The 17,593-nt window shown below is 54.3% G+C and overlaps 1 pseudogene; it reads right to left on the bottom strand.

Annotated features, from left to right (window-relative positions):
* The window catches only part of LOC137464098 (uncharacterized), a 1,364,046-nt pseudogene that overhangs the window by 582,352 nt on the left and 764,101 nt on the right, over window positions 1–17,593 (bottom strand).

A 17,593-nucleotide genomic window follows, 5' to 3' on the forward strand; every position in this document is an offset into this window, starting at 1 on the left:
TGGGGGCACCAGGGCTCTGCCCAACGGGGGTCACTGGGGAACATCCAGCCCAGATCCTCCCATGGGGGATGGAGCTGGGGCAGCCCACAAAGCTCTTCCCTCACTCTCTTCCCTCACTCCAAGCTCTTCCCTCACTCGAGGCACTCGCAGGGCTTCCTTAGTGTTGCGTCCGTTGGTGTTGGGTCAAGTTTGAGCTCCTGGAGAAGCTCTTCCCACACTCCCCACACTCGTAGGGCGTCTCCCCGGTGTGGATGCGCTGGTGTCTTCTCAGTTCGGAGCTCCAACCAAAGCTCTTCCCACATTCCAAGCAGGTGTAGGGCCGTTCCCCAGTGTGGATCACCTGGTGGCGGATCACGTGGGAGCTGTGCGTGAAGCTCTTCCCACACTCCGCACACTCGTAGGGCCTCTCCCCAGTGTGGATGCGCTGGTGCATGGTGAGGTGGCAGTTTTGCTTGAAGCCCTTCCCGCAGTCTGGGCAGCGGAAGGGCCTCTCCTCTGTGTGAATCCGCTCATGTGTGAGGAGAGTGGAGCTGGTCTGAAACCTCTTCCCACACTGGGAACACTCGTAGGGCCTCTCCCCAGTGTGGATAACCTGGTGCCGGGTCAGGCCAGAGCTGTTCCTGAAACCCTTTCCACACTCCACACACTCGTAGGGCCGTTCCCCAGTGTGGATCCTCACGTGCTCGATCAGGGTGGAGCTCCGGCTGAATCCCTTCCCACACTCCCCACACTCGTAAGGCCGTTCCCCAGTGTGGATCCTCTGGTGCTCGATCAGAGAGGAGCGGAAGCTGAAACCCTGCCCACATTCCAAGCACTTGTGGGGCTTTTCCCTGCCATGAGGCTTCTCCACCAGCTCCGAGCTCCAGCTGGATCTCTGGCCGCCTTCCTGGCTCAGGGGGGCTCTTTTCTCCCCGCAGCTCCCTGGGCTGGTTTTGCAGCCCCTCCTCCTGCAGGATCTCTGGGGCTTTTCCTCCTCCTCCATCCAGCCACAACCTGGAATGAAAAATCCTGGTTTGGGGAAAAAACAAAAGGAGAGCACCTTGGACTGGAGGTTCCTCCTTGCCCCACTTCATCGCAGGAAGTCATTGGGAATCCTGTGTCTGTGAGAACCTCCAAAGCACCAAGATTCACCCCAGAATTCCTGCAAACTTCAAGAGACAGATAAAAAACACCCCAAACCTCACAATTCAGCAAAAACCATAATTTCCTCCAAAAGATAAAGATTCAGCTGCCACATAAAACCAAAGCACCAACATTTAGCCCAAGCAAGCTCAGAAACACCAAGATTCACCCCGTGAAAATCCTGGATCCCCCTCCACAGTCACCTGCTGCATGTGGGGGGAGCAGCGCTCCTGGGGCTGGGGGGAGGCTGCAGACACAGGGAGGGGTGGAACCTTGTGCTGCTTCCTGTTTCTGCTCCTCCTCCTGTGACTCTGCTCTTCCTCACACTCCTCTTCCTCCTGCTATTCCTCCTTCTCCTGCACAATCCCACCTTCTCCTGCCACGTCCATCCTTTGACCATTTTGTTCCTCAACCCTGCTTCTCCTTCCCTTCTCCTCCTGCCCCCAGGCCCAGCACCCACTGCCGGCTCCCTCTTCCCCCCAAACCCACAGCATCCCAGCGCAGGGGCAGGGATGGAGCTGGGGCAGGTCGGGCTGGGGCAGCGCTGGGCTCTCAACCGCTTCGGCCTGCACTCGGTCCCCACTGCAGCCGCTCCCGCCAGGACAGCGCGGGGGGGCCCGGCCTTGGCGCTGCCCCACTCCCACCTCCCCAAATTCCCCTCGCGGGGGCGATGGGGACGAGGGGGGGGCGCAGGTGGGGTCCAGGGGGGGAACGCTGGGAGCTGCGAGTCTGCCTGGCAACTGGTGAGTCATCAGCGCCCTGCGCTCTGATTGGCTGAGCTCTGCCTGAGGGCTGGGGCTGCAGCAAAGAGGGGACACCCTGCTCCAGGGGGGATGTCCCGCAAACGGGGGACCCCCATGAAAGGAACAAGAGGAAAGTGTCTTTACAAACAGATGCTGTGAATCTGCTCCGAGACACGGCCAGGGACCTGTACATAAGGAAGTGACAGGAGAAGCCATCGGTTTCAGGACATGTTATCAATTGATGACACAGACTGCTGCTCAGCCAAGGTCCTGCTCAATTCATGAACTTCCCGAAGAACAACAAAGACTTGACAGAGCCAGGAATATCGTCTGCTATACAATAGTGGGGTGCATATGAAGGGGGTATGCAGCAGGTGGATTGGGAAGTCTGCACCTCTCAAGTACTTCAGCCAGTGGGGAAAGGGAGAGGGAGATATGGTCAGGAGAATTGGGATGAAAAGGAGGCTGTGTCCTCCAACAACTGCAGAGATCCCATGGGGAATGTCCCATGGCCTCTCCCATTTCTGGGAATGAAATTACTTTTACAGGACTCTTCTGTCTGCTTGGTGGACAGAAACCTCTGCTGATGTCAATTTTCCCACACACTCCGGGGCTCATCCGGAATTCCTTCCACCGTCCAGGGCAGAGGGCAGGGAGTGCAGCTGAAGGTGCCTCACCCACTTTGGGTGATCGGCTCCCTTGGCTGGCGGCGGCACCGGGGATCGACTGGGGACCCGGGAGTGACCAGGAGACAGACGAGGGACACATCAGGGGGGTCTGTGAAGAGTCAGCAGGGAGAGAGCACTGAAAATCTCAGCAGTGACTGCACTGGGATCTTCGGGGAGTGAACATGGCAGGGCACCCAGGGAGGGGAGAAAAGGGAAAGCCAGGGAGGGGTCCTGGCCAAAGGGATGATGATCCCAAAATGTCTCTGAAGGGTCCCTTGGGAGAATGTTGAGGTAGTTTGCACATTCCCCCAGAGGTAATTAAGGACATGGAAACTCAGGGGAGCAATAAGGGAAGAGGAGAAGGGATTTGCACAACAGGGGATGGATGGTGTGGGTGTGCTGGGAAGGGATCGGGTGAAGGGCAGTGTGCAGCAATATGGTGAAGGCAAGAAGCAGCAGGAGGAATCTATGTGGTGAGAAAAAGGATAATGGAAAAGAGGAGGAAGAGAAAAATACAGAGGACTGAGATGTTTTTCAGCACTGTTCTATGCTCAGAATTTGCCAGCTGATCCAGATCCTTTCCATCCCGGGTTTCCAGGAGAGGAAAAGAAGGAGGTCAGGATGCCAGGGGGTTTCTCTGTGGTGGGCAGCGGCAGCACCGGGCGCAGAGGTGCGGGACCGGGAGCACGGGCTGTGGGCCTGTGGGGAGCTGTGGGGCCGGGCTGGGGCTGTGGGGCAGCCGGGGCTCAGCGCCGGGCGCTGCCTGACCCCACCAGCCCCGGGCAGGGCCGGCAGCGGCCCCCGGCCCCCAGGAGCCTGCGGGACGCCCCGGCCGCTGCCCGGCCCCGTGGAGCTGCCGGCCCTGCCCGCCGGGGGGCCGCCTTTGGACACTGCGGCAGGACAGGGACCGGCTCTGGGATACGGGCTGGGGAGGGGACCCTGAGCACAAGGAGGAAAACAAAGACACATCTGGGAAATGCAGATTGTACATGGAAGGATCAGGATTTTCTATTAAGCATTTGCTTTGGGTCGCTGGAGAAAGGAAAGACTTTGCACAAAGCTCAGCAGCTCTCAGAGGATGAGCACCCACAGGCAGTGAGCGCGGCTGCAGGAGTGGCAGAAGAAGGCCCTGGAGCACTTGGGCACAAAGGCACAGCAGCTGAATGCAAGAAGGGATGAGCAAAAGGCCAAGCTGTAGGCAAAGGCCATGGCACAGCTCCTACAGCCCCTCAGGGATCAACCCCAGGGCCCAAGGGGGCCCCGGCACCCCGGGGACGGGGTCGGCCACAAGCACCTGGCAGAGGCATTGCCCTCCTGGCCAGGGGAGAGCCCACCCAAACAGCCCCTGGGAAGGAGTCAGGGCTCCAGCTGCAGGGCACAGGGACACTGGAAGCAGAGACAGCAGCACCCTCAGGAGGAGCAAGCCCACCCCTGGATGGACATGGATTGTCAGGGCTGTCACAGCTCCCATCCCACCGGGGACCCACCACACTGGAGCCCTGGAGAACATTCAGGCTGAGTCTGCAGCGAGAGGAGGCCTCTCCTGATGGACACAGGGGCCTCTCCATCCACTCTGAATCTTAGACCTAACGAGGGAATATTGTAAAGGAATGTTTTAATTATTAGGGAATAAATGGGAAAGCTGAGCTGGTATGATTTGTCCAATCACTATTAAGAGCTGTGGGGGATAGGTTTGAAATAAATTAATTTCTTTTTCTTCCTAGTAATATTGATGCCTCAGCTGTGGCTCTTCCAGTCTCAGTAAAGAAACTGGAATTGTAGGTGAATGTTAAACAGGGCCATGCCAAAGGAATTCTTGGGCCAAAATGTTGAACCCAGTGGCCAGAGTGGCCTCATTGTCTGCAGAATTGTGCAGACACAGCTTTAAGGGGAACCCAGGCCCAAAACCTGATGACAACAGGATCTCCAGCTGTTCCAGTCTGCCATCAAGTTAAAGCTTTGATAACCAAAAGAGCCTCTAAATGGATGAGCAGTGCTCAGTTATTACAGTATGAAACTTGTTCAGTGGCACAGGAGGATTTAGAACTGAGGGCAGGGGAAGGGTTTAACCCAGCCTCCTGTTTGAACAGCCCACAGAGGGGCTGGGAAGAAACCCAGGACTGCATTCAAGTGACAGAGCTCCAGACACAGCCTGGGAGAGATTGATGAGACATTCCCTGGCCTGAGGGAGAAAATGTGTTCCTGGATGGCTCTTCAAGGGCAGAAGAAGGGAAAAGAGCTACAAGACACGCTGTTATTAAGGAAGGGAATCAGACAAAGCCCAGGTTACCGCCCCATGGTCAGCTCAACCGGCACAGCTGTGTGCTTGTAAGAGCCTGGCACTGAAATGCCCTAAGCAGGAAGGCTTCAATATCTTCTGCTGACACCATGCCACCTAACAGGGGGGCAAAAGCAATTCTGATTGCTCAGCAACCACTAGATCACTTATACAGGTATTTCTAAAAGAAATAATTCCAGTTAAAGGGATTGTGGAAGCAACAGACTCAGACAGCAGAACTCATTTTACAGGAAAGATCCTCCAGGGGGTTATGGCAGCCTTAGGAATACAATGGGACCTCCATAACCCCTGCACCCCCAGAGCTCAGGCTGGGTACAAAGAATGAATGGGGAAAGAAAGAGCCACCTTTGGAAGCTGGGGATAGAAACCAAGATGCCATGAGTACGGCTTTTGCCATTGGCTTTGGCAAGAGTAAGGGCCAGACCCAGGGCAGATATTCAATTCTCTCCCTTGCAATTGGTCTTGGGAATTCCTTACCCTGGTAATTCTCCACCCAGCGCAGGGTGGGGATAAGGGATGGACATTTAAAGCAGTCTGTGGCCAGAGTCCTGTCTCTTGTGAAATCTCTCCCAAAGAAAGCTGGGCTGGCACAGAGCCTGCCTTGGCACTTTGCTGTTCCCAACATCCAAGCAGGACATCGGGCCCTGCCTAAGGAGGGCAAAGCAGCACCACTGGTGGCCAAGTGGCGTGGCCCATGCCAAGTGTCCCTGAGGCCAGAAACAGCCCCCAGCACAGCTGAGCACGGGGGGACCCCTCAGCCTGGGCTCCAGGGCTCTGAAGCCCCGGAGATTTGCACTTCCCGCCTGCAGCAGGAGCATGGGAGGCCCCCACGGAGCCTGCACTGAAGGCAGCGCAGCAGCAGCCAGGGCTCCACAGCGGGGCAAGCCCCTGGGCCTGCCCACACATCCTCTGCTCAAATCCTCTGCCTGGGCACCCTCCTTTGGCATCTCCAGCCACCGGGGCCAATCCTTGCTGCCACTGCTGCAGCTTCAGTGCTTTCTGGGCCTGCACTGCCACAGCTGCTGCCGAAGACAACGGCACAATTCCACTCTGGGTCTCAGTCACACTCACACACTGCGCTGCCTGGGATTGCACTGATGGAAAATACACCAGGTCATAGACTTGAACATTTCTAACATTTTATTTCTCTACTCAGCCTTGGTTTGCCTTGGCCTCGGGGAAAGAAATGGTAAAGGTTTTTCTAAGGGATGTTCCACCACTCAGTGGAGATGAGTTTAACATCTCAACACACTGGGAATGGCCCAAAAGATACCCACAAAGATAACGCCCAGCAGCAAACAGCAACCAACACCTACCCCAGACACTGCCCCCGGCAGAGCTGGAGACACCTGCTCTGGAAAAGGCTGAGAAGGAAATCCAGCAGTTCCGACCTGATGAACAGCAGAAGCCAAGAAATCCGGGTCCAACAGGAACCCAAATACTAAAAACTGCACAACTTGAAACTACAGAACATTAAACCAATGGATTTAGATTGGTTCAGACTGTATCAAGTTTGGGAAAAATCCAGTTAAACCCACGTGTCATGGAACGATTTTCTCTGCACACCCGGGCTATGTGGGGATGGAATGATTTCTGCTGCACATCCTGGCCAGAATCAAGGAATGCCTTGACTCTAACACTAAACATATTGGTGGAGTTTTCCTTTCTCCTGCACTTTCAGTGCAAAGTTTATAGCAGAAGAGTATTTTTTGTAATAATCCTACTTCTATATTGCCGATTAGGTTTGGGTCAGGGATGTGAGAACAAGTTTTTACTCCAAGGAGAAGTAGAAAAAACTTAATTGCCTTGGAATTCTTTTGTGTATGTTTGTGTGAGAGATACCAAAATTTTGGTCTGGGTTTTTCGACGTTCACCTTTAGGCTGCATTTTGCAAAACGAGAAGAGATTTAAAGGTGACCCTTTCACTCATAAACAGTAAATAGATGATTTGAAGGAAAAAATAAAAAAAGCAGCAGGTATTGGGGGGGGGGGCATGTGGGGCTGCTGAAGGCTGCTCTGGAAGAGAAGCTGCATTCCAGGCAGCCAGCAGAGGAGCTTTAGAAATGCAAATTAACACTGCTGGGGCAAAGTGGGGACAATGGACCTGCCTCTTCTTGCCTGGGGCAGGAATTGGGCTGATTCCCTCTGCCCCTCACCCCAAGCTCTGCCTGCCTGCACAGATGGAATCTGCACAGCTGAAGGCAGAGCCCATGGTGAGGATCTCTGACTCTGCAACAGAAATGGGTGAAGCTGCAAAGGGAAACAGCAAATGGAGAATGCTGTGAAAACTTCACTAAAATAAGGGGGGATCATCCCTGTGCCCACTCCAACATGTGCTGGCACTGTCTATGCTATACAGGGAGTATCAGAGCACTGGGGTTTTTGCTATAACAAGTTCAGGGAAATCAGTTGGAATTCAAGTATTTGATGATCTAATTAGACAAAAAGCGGTCAATTGATGCAGCCCCGGCTGGAGGGAGCGCCCAAAAATGGGGAAAAGATGAACGGCCACCAGAACAAATCCTACAACACCATGGACTAGACCCTGGGAACCCGAACCAATTCATATCAGGAGACACAGAACCCATTTATCATTTCAATGGCATCATTAGATTACAAGCTGTCCTCAAAATAAGAACCAACCAGACACCTCCAGCTCCTGACCTCCCAGATATTGACAAAAGTGGTGAAAAACATAACAAAGGAAATAGGAGAGCAGTTTATGTATTGGTCCAAACATGGAAGCGATGGGATTGGGACATGGTTTCGTGGCTCCGTGGCACACCATGGGTTAAACGAATGCTGCTTCTCCTCTTCTGTGCTACAGCAACTCTCATCTTTTTACCATGCTCCACACCTTGGGAGTGCAGCTCATCCAGCAGCTGAGCCAGGGGATGGAGGTGGCAGCCAGGCCTCCTGATCCAGAAACGGCTACAAAAGGACAGGGAATGAGGGCACCGAGAATAATCCCAAAACCAAAGAGGACCCGGGAAGAACAAAACAGAGTCAATGAGTGAATCTGCCTGGAGATAGGGCCAGCGAGTTGGAGATGAGGAAGTAACGGGAGAAACCATCAGTTCCAATAAATGTTACAAATGTTACAAATGGACCCGGACAGCTGCTCAAAGTCCCGCTAAACTCCTCAACTTCCCGAAGAACAAAGACCAAACAGAGCCATGAATATCGGCTGTCATCCACAAGGAGGGGTGCATATGAACGAGGACGGGCAGCAGGCGGATCGGGAAGTCTGAACCTTCCAAGTCCCTCAGCCAGTGGGCAAAGGCAGAGGGAGATGCGGCCGGGAAAATGAGCATCCAAAGGAGGCAGCGTGCTACAACAAGGGCAGAGAGCGCATGGCAAATGCCCCACGGCCTCTCCCTCTGCTCAGCAATCGAGTCACTTTGACAGGACTCCTCGGTCTCCTCTGGCCACAGAAACCTCCGGCGACGGGAATTTCCCCGCACGGGCCCGGCCACGGGGCAGCCACCTCTGTCCCAGCCACAGCAACCGGGACGAGCCAGCGCTGCTCCGGCAGCGGCTCCTGCCCAGGCAGCGGCGGGAAGGAGACCGCGGGCAGCCGCTCCCGCAGCGCCCTCAGCCCAGGGCCGGCACGGGCCGGACACGGCACCGCCAAGCCGCCGGAGCCCCCTGCCGCCCCCTCCGCCCGCAGCGAGCCCCGAGCCCCCGCAGAACCCGGCGCGGCTCCCACCTGCGCCGGGGCCGCCTCCGAGCTCCGCCAATGCCGCCTCCCCGCGCTCCGGCCGCTGCCGCCGCTCCCGGGCCCGCACAGACGCTCCGCCAATGGCGCCGCTGCCGAGCCAGGGCCGCCCTCAGGCCGCCAGCGGGGCCGTGCTTCGCCCCGCTCTCACCCATCAGCGCGCCAGAACCGCGACTGACGGACAGGGAGGAGGTGGCCTCGGCAGGGGCCGCCCCTGGGGTCCGGGTGCCTGCGGCCACCAACGAGGAGGAGGCGGCCAGCGGAAGGGGACAGCGCTCGGAGGTGGCCCTGGGGCCCCTGGAGCACTTGCTGGCCGCGTGGAAAAGAGCCAGGTGTTTCGTCTGGGGGATGTGTCGCCGGCTCGAGGCCATCGAGGCCATCCTGCAGGGAACAAATGAGGCGTCCCCCGATGTCCTCAGGGACTTGGTGGCCAAGGCGGCCATGGCCGAGCGACTGTGGGAGGCCAGTGCCCGCCTGGCCACGCGTCACCTGCTGGGGATACTTGGGGACATCTGCAGGCTCCTCGTGAAGCCCCCCCGGTGGCTCCGGTGGCCCCAGTGGCCGCACAGTGGCTGAGCGGAGCCAAAAAGCCATCGCGGACATCCCGAGGCTGCTGCAGGGACAGTGATGTCACCGCAGTGATGTCATCGGAGTGATGACATCATCGGGGACATCGCTGATGTCACTTGTCCCCTCCCTGCGCAGGATTTGAGACACATTTGGGGAATTTTCTAGGAATTTTTACCGAAATTGTCCCAAATGCTGATGGGAATTCCTGGGGTGACATCACTGGGGACACCTGGGGACATTCTGAGCACAATTAGAAAGCTTTGGCATTTCTCTGATGGCTTTTGCATTTCTCTGTTGGCTTTTGCTGGTTCCTATTGACCACGAGCATTTTGCTCTGCTGGTCAATACTGATATTGATTATTGATAATTCCTTGCAGCTGCTCGCTGGCACAATAAAATCTCAGCGTTTGCACGGACAAGTCCAAGGCTGTGTGAGCTTTCTGCCAGGTTTTGGGAATCCTTGACTGTGAAAAACGCCAGTCACTTGTTTTAAAATTTTAAAAGCTTCATAGTAATAAACCCGTAATAAAAACAGGAATAAAAGTGAGAGCAATGAGAATTTGGACAATCAGAGTTAGGACAATAAAGGACAATAAAAAGCAAAGATTTACAGACGTCCGGGTGGGTTTGGGCACTAAGCCACAAAAACATGCCTGGCTAACAAAGGGTTAACCCTTAAAAGCAATAGCCTGTTGCACATTCAAATATCTCACCCACGGTGCATAAATTCTTTTCAAACAAAGGGTGTTCTCTGCTTTTTGTCAGCTTTTTCCCCTCAATCCCGGTGGCTCCTTACAGACAGAGGAGAGGTGTAAGAATGTTTGTCTTTTCCCAGAAGGAGGCAGTAACTCTTGCTGTTATCTCCGTGCGAAGAATTTCTTAATTATCCTACCCATTCCTTGAGCTAGTTACAAAAAATATCTTACATCGCATAGTTTCTATTTTGACATTATGTCATAACCCAAAACCGCATTTCCCACACTACTTCAAAAGGATTAATACAGCGCTACAAAATAACTGTGCAACACAGCACACAGAGTATCCAAGTTAATATTTGCCAAGAGCCGATCATTCAATCTGCATTTTTCACACTGACAAATCCATTGCTCACATCCCTGGGCCCCCCCGGTCCCGGCGCTGCTCCCGGGGGTCCCGCGGCTCCGGGGGCTCAAAGGGGAGGGGGCGGAACCCCCGTGATGGGTGGGGGGCACAAAGGGGGGTCCGGGCCCGGTGCTCGGGGGGGTCGGTGCTCGAGGGGGGGTCGGGGGCACTGAAGGGGGTGCGGGTGCGGTTTTGGTGGGGTCCCGGTGCCCGGGGAGGGGGGGTCAGTGCTCAGCAGCGGGGGCTGCCTGGGGACCCCCCCGGGCCCCCCAAACCCCAGCCGGGTGTGAAAAACAAAGTTCACTCTTGGAGATTTGTAAAAGTTTGATAAGGGATAAAAAAGGGTTTTGGCGCTCGGCCAAAGAACCCGCCCTTAACTTAACCCTTCGTTCTCCGGATCCGGTTCCACTGCAGGGCTACAAACACATCCCTGAGTTTTGACATTATTCTAACACTCCCGGGAGCTTTGGATGTTCCAGGAACTCTTGTTTGGTTCTCACCTCTGACTTGTCTGCAGGACATTCTGCAGATTAAGTCAATACATTTGATTTCTTCTCGTGGTTCCATCCTGTTGTTTCAGAGCCCCTGAAAAATTCATAAACGCTTCTCAGGTTTGTGTCACTGTTATCACCTGGTGAGGCTGGTCCGCAGATGGGAGAAACAATGGAATTGTTTTCCACCCGAGTCAGCCACACAGAAGCATGTTAACATTGCATAGTCTCTATTTCAATATTTGTTATTGATCTATTTCATATTCATCTATTTTTAATATTTGAAGGCCTAGGAGAGAATATCTATTTGTTACTCTAGCATTAAATTGGTTACACGGTGCACACATAAACGGATCGATTTTATTGTACCAGCGAGCAGCTACAAGGAATCATCAATAATCAATCTCAATATCAAGTACCAGAGCAAAGTCCTTGTGATCAATAGCAACGCGCAGAAGCCAATGCAGAAATGCAGAAGCCAATTATTCCATTGTCATTCATAACCCGGCTCTGCTGCAGCCACAGCAGAAAGCTGCCTCTGCTGCAAGGCACCGAGGGGGTCATTCACCCCCTGACCCGCCCCCGCCTCCATGAGTGTCCCCAGAGCGTCCTCAGAGTGTCCCCAGTGACGTCACCCAGGAATTCCCATCAGCATTTGGGACAATTTCAATGAAACTTCCCAGAAAATTCCCCAAATTTGTCTCAAATCCCATGTGGGGAGGGGAGAGGGGACAAGTGACAGCTGCGATGTCCCTGATGATGTCACCATCCCCGATGACGTCACAGCGGTGACATCACTGTCCCTGCAGCAGCCTCGGGATGTCCTCTGTGAAAAATGCATATTTTATGATTGGCTTTTCGCAAATATTAAATTGAATACTTGTGGCAAGCGCATTTCTCTCTCTCTCAGGATTTTTATAAAGGTGCACAGAGAGAAGTGAAAGAGAAAACAATTTCTATTTCTGCGCCTTGTTTTTCTCTTGTGCAATGTGTTTGGAGAGTTGTTTACCTGGAGCAAATGCCTGGTTGGATCACGGTGGATTGTTTGGGCCTGATGGCCAATCGGATCCATCTGTGTCTGGGCTCTGGAGAACAGGGTCACGAGTTGTGAGGGAGTTAGATATGACAGTTAGAGAAAGCAGCATGTAGTTTTTAGTATCCTCTTTTATATAGTATATTGATGTATCATAGCATAATTATAATAAAGAAATCATTCAACCTTCTGAAATAAGTCAGACATCATCGTTCTTCCCATTGGGTGCGCCAACATCTACAACAAATACTATATGTAATATATTGATTAGAAGTGCTGTATTAACATTTTGATAGAAAGGTAAATGTAGTTTTGCAGTTAAAATGAAGCTTTAGTAGTTAAAATAGAAACTATGTATGTGGGTTTTTTTAAAAATAATGAGATACTGGCTTCAAGATAACAGTCACAGAACACCCAAATCTTCGGGAGAAGAGGAATTTATGGGTTTCTGAACAGAAGAAGCTAATTTCTTCAGGCCTTGCTCAGACTGGAAGACGCCGTGGGGATTAAAAGAAGGAGTTGACATATTCCAGAGAGAGTTTCTTATTTTAAACAGAATGTATGCATAACCATGAGGTATGTATGAATATGCAACAGTGAATGGATCTTAAGAGTTATTCCTTTGTTCACAAAACATGCCTGTCCTAGCTTAAGTGCCCAAGAGCATCCAGACGTCCGTGATTCTGTGTTTTTTATTGTCCTGTAATTACATGAACTCTGAATTTTTATTACTCTAATCGTATTACTATTTTTATAACCATTTCACTATCATTAAACTTTAAAAAGTTGTAAAATCAAGTGACTGGCGTTTTTCCCGCTGCAGCACTTGGAGGGGGGCTGTGCCCCAGGGGATGGACTCCGGTTGGAGAAGTTCCTGGAGAAGTCTCCGGTGGGAGAGAGCGCAGGCTGCAGCAGGGGAACGACTCCTGTCCCTGGGCAGAGGGAGAAGCCACGGGGGATGAACTGAGCACGGCCCCATTCCCTGTCTCCTGCACTGCCGGGGGAGGAGGTGCAGCTGGAAGGAGGGAGGCGTGGGGAAAGCTGCATTCAAGGCTCTTCACTGACTTCTCATTGTCCTGCTCGGAGCTTTTGGAGTTTTGTGCCAGAAATCTCTCCCCTCCCCCACTCCCCCACAGGGCTTTGGGGCGGTTTTCCCTTTTTGGGGGAAATCAAAGCGATGCGCTGATGCTCCGAATTAGGGGGCAGGAGAAGTGGGGCTGCTGGGCTTCCCGCAGAGCCGGAGCCGGCGAAGGCGAAGGCGCAGGGCCGGGAAAGCCGTGTCGGGAGGTGCGGAGCAGTTTGTTGGTGCTGCAGATGGATGCCGGCCCGGGCCCGGGCCCGTTCCAGGGCTGTTCCTCATCTCCGGCTTTGCCCTCCCACAGCCCGGGGGGCCCTGAGAGCGCGGGGCGAGGCTGTGCCGTGTGCAGAGCCCGCCCCTCGCTGCCATTGGCCGCTGATGCCGTCAGTCGCGGTTCTGGCGCGCTGATTGGTGAGAGCGGGGCGAAGCACGGCCCCGCTGGCGGCCTGAGGGCGGCCCTGGCTCGGCAGCGGCGCCATTGGCGGAGCGTCTGTGCGGGCCCGGGAGCGGCGGCAGCGGCCGGAGCGCGGGGAGGCGGCATTGGCGGAGCTCGGAGGCGGCCCCGGCGCAGGTGGGAGCCGCGCCGGGTTCTGCGGGGGCTCGGGGCTCGCTGCGGGCGGAGGGGGCGGCAGGGGGCTCCGGCGGCTTGGCGGTGCCGTGTCCGGCCCGTGCCGGCCCTGGGCTGAGGGCGCTGCGGGAGCGGCTGCCCGCGGTCTCCTTCCCGCCGCTGCCTGGGCAGGAGCCGCTGCCGGAGCAGCGCTGGCTCGTCCCGGTTGCTGTGGCTGGGACAGAGGTGGCTGCCCCGTGGCCGGGACCGTGCGGGGAAATTCCCGTCGCCGGAGGTTTCTGTGGCCAGAGGAGACCGAGGAGTCCTGTCAAAGTGACTCGATTGCTGAGCAGAGGGAGAGGCCGTGGGGCATTTGCCATGCGCTCTCTGCCCTTGTTGTAGCACGCTGCCTCCTTTGGATGCTCATTTTCCCGGCCGCATCTCCCTCTGCCTTTGCCCACTGGCTGAGGGACTTGGAAGGTTCAGACTTCCCGATCCGCCTGCTGCCTGTCCTCGTTCATATGCACCCCTCCTTGTGGATGACAGCCGATATTCATGGCTCTGTTTGGTCTTTGTTCTTCGGGAAGTTGAGGAGTTTAGCGGGACTTTGAGCAGCTGTCCGGGTCCATTTGTAACATTTATTGGAACGGATGGTTTCTCCCGTTATTTCCTCATCTCCAAGTCGCTGGCCCTATCTCCAGGCAGATTCACTCATTGACTCTGTTTTGTTCTTCCCGGGTCCTCTTTGGTTTTGGGATTATTCTCGGTGCCCTCATTCCCTGTCCTTTTGTAGCCGTTTCTGGATCAGGAGGCCTGGCTGCCACCTCCATCCCCTGGCTCAGCTGCTGGATGAGCTGCACTCCCAAGGTGTGGAGCATGGTAAAAAGATGAGAGTTGCTGTAGCACAGAAGAGGAGAAGCAGCATTCGTTTAACCCATGGTGTGCCAGGGAGCCACGAAACCGTGTCCCATTCCCATCCTTTCCATGTTTGGACCAATACATAAACTGCTCTCCTATTTCCTGTGTTATCTTTTTTCATCGCTTTTCCTTTGTCATCTCTTTGCCAACAGCAGTTGGAGTCATTTAGTTTCCCACAAACTCCTCCTTTTTCTGGGAAAAGATAACCTGATCCCATCCCCTGGTGAAATGTTGTGTTCCTCATTTCAGTGGATGGGTCGGCAGGAAGGTCAGGAGCTGGAGGTGTCTGGTTGGTTCTTATTTCGAGGACAGCTTGTAATCTAATGATGCCATTGAAATGATAAATGGGTTCTGTGTCTCCTGATATGAATTGGTTCGGGTTCCCAGGGGCTGGTCCATGGTGTTGTAGGATTTGTTCTGGTGGCCGTTCATCTTTTCCCCATTTTTGGTTGCTCCCTCCAGCCGGGGCTGCATCAATTGACTGCTTTTGTCTAATTACATCATCAAATACTTGAATTCCAACTGATTTCCCAGAACTTGTTATAGCAAAAACCCCAGTGCTCTGATACTCCCTGTATAGCATAGACAGTGCCAGCACATGTTGGAGTGGGCACAGGGATGATCCCCCCTTATTTTAGTGAAGTTTTCACAACATTCTCCATTTGCTGTTTCCCTTTGCAGCTTCACCCATTTCTGTTGCAGAGTCAGAGATCCTCACCATGGGCTCTGCCTTCAGCTGTGCAGATTCCATCTGTGCAGGCAGGCAGAGCTTGGGGTGAGGGGCAGAGGGAATCAGCCCAATTCCTGCCCCAGGCAAGAAGAGGCAGGTCCATTGTCCCCACTTTGCCCCAGCAGTGTTAATTTGCATTTCTAAAGCTCCTCTGCTGGCTGCCTGGAATGCAGCTTCTCTTCCAGAGCAGCCTTCAGCAGCCCCACATGCCCCCCCCCCCCAATACCTGCTGCTTTTTTTATTTTTTCTTTCAAATCGTCTATTTACTGTTTATAAGTGAAAGGGCCAACTTTAAATCTCTTCTTGTTTTCCAAATTGCAGCCTAAAGGTTAACGTCAAAAAACCCAGACCAAAATTTTGGTATCTCTCGCACAAACATACACAAAAATTTCCAAGGCTATTAAGTTTTTTCCTCTTCTCCTCGGAGTAAAAACTCATTCTCTCATCCCTGACCCAAACCTAATCGGCAATATAGAAGTAGGATTATTACAAAAAATACTCTACTGCTATAAACTTTGCACTGAAAGTGCAGGAGAAAGGAAAACTCCACCAATATGTTTAGTGTAGGAGTCAAGGCATTCCTTGATTCTGGCCAGGATGTGCAGCAGAAATCATTCCATCCCCACATAGCCCGGGTGTGCAGAGAAAATCGTTCCATGACACGTGGGTTTAACTGGATTTTCCCCAAACTTGATACAGTCTGAACCAATCTAAATCCATTGGTTTAATGTTCTACAGTTTCAAGTTGTGCAGTTTTTAGTATTTGGGTTCCTATTGGACCCGGATTTCTTGGCTTCTGCTGTTCATCAGGTCGGAACTGCTGGATTTCCTTCTCAGCCTTTTCCAGAGCAGGTGTCTCCAGCTCTGCCGGGGGCAGTGTCTGGAGTAGGTGTTGGTTGCTGTTTGCTGCTGGGCGTTATCTTTGTGGGAATCTTTTGGGCCATTCCCAGAGTGTTGAGATGTTAAACTCATCTCCACTGAGTGGTGGAACATCCCTTAAAAAAACCTTTACCATTTCCTTCCCTGAGGCCAAGGCAAACCAAGGCTGAGTAGAGAAATAGAATGTTAGAAATGTTCAAGTCTATGACCTGGTGTATTTTCCATCAGTGCAATCCCAGGCAGCGCAGTGTGTGAGTGTGGCTGAGACCCAGGGTGGAATTGTGCCGTTGTCTTCGCCAGCAGCTGTGGCAGTGCAGGCCCAGAAAGCAGTGAAGCTGCAGCAGTGGCAGCAAGGATTGGCCCCGGTGGCTGGAGATGCCCAAGGAGGGTGCCCAGGCAGAGGATTTGAGCAGAGGATGTGTGGGCAGGCCCAGGGGCTTGCCCCGCTGTGGAGCCCTGGCTGCTGCTGCGCTGCCTTCAGTGCAGGCTCCGTGGGGGCCTCCCATGCTCCTGCTGCAGGCGGGAAGTGCAAATCTCCGGGGCTTCAGAGCCCTGGAGCCCAGGCTGAGGGGTCCCCCCGTGCTCAGCTGTGCTGGGGGCTGTTTCTGGCCTCAGGGACACTTGGCATGGGCCACGCCACTTGGCCACCAGTGGTGCTGCTTTGGCCTCCTTAGGCAGGGCCCGATGTCCTGCTTGGATGTTGGGAACAGCAAAGTGCCAAGGCAGGCTCTGTGCCAGCCCAGCTTCCTGTGGGAGAGATTTCACAAGAGACAGGACTCTGGCCACAGACTGCTTTAAATGTACATCCCTTATCCCCACCCTGCAGTGGGTGGAGAATTACCAGGGTAAGGAATTCCCAAGATCAATTGCAAGGGAGAGAATTGAATATCTGCCCTGGGTCTGGCTCCTCTTCTTGCCAAAGCCAACGGCAAAAGCCGTACCCATGGCATCTTGGTTTACAGCCCTGACTGCTTCCCAGGGGCTGTTTGGGTGGGCTCTCCCCTGGCCAGGAGGGCAATGCCTCTGCCAGGTGCTAGTGGCCGACCCCGTCCCCTGGGTGCCGGGGCCCCCTTGGGCCCTGGGGTTGATCCCAGAGGGGCTGTAGGAGCTGTGCCATGGCCTTTGCCTTCAGCTTGGCCTTTTGCTCATCCCTTCTTGCATTCAGCTGCTGTGCCTTTGTGCCCAAGTGCTCCAGGGCCTTCTTCTGCCACTCCTGCAGCCCCGCTCACTGCCTGTGGGTGCTCATCCTCTGAGAGCTGCTGAGCTTTGTGCACAATCTTTCCTTTCTCCAGCGACCCAAAGTAAATGCTTAATAGAAAATCCTGATCCTTCCATGTACAATCTGCATTTCCCAGACGTTGCTTTGTTTTCCTCCTTGTGCTCAGGGTCCCCTCCTGCATTTCCCAGACGTTGCTTTGTTTTCCTCCTTGTGCTCAGGGTGCCCTCCCCAGCCCGTATCCCAGAGCCGGTCCCTGTCCTGCCGCAGTGTCCAAAGGCGGCCCCCCCGGCGGGCAGGGCCGGCAGCTCCACGGGGCCGGGCAGCGGCCGGGGCGTCCCGCAGGCTCCTGGGGGCCGGGGGCCACTGCCGGCCCTGCCCGGGGCTGGTGGGGTCAGGCAGCGCCCGGCGCTGAGCCCCGGCTGCCCCACAGCCCCGGCCCGGCCCCACAGCTCCCCACAGGCCCCCAGCCCGTGCTCC

Source organism: Anomalospiza imberbis, chromosome 36 (assembly GCF_031753505.1).
Source record: "Anomalospiza imberbis isolate Cuckoo-Finch-1a 21T00152 chromosome 36, ASM3175350v1, whole genome shotgun sequence".
NCBI lineage: Eukaryota > Metazoa > Chordata > Aves > Passeriformes > Viduidae > Anomalospiza > Anomalospiza imberbis.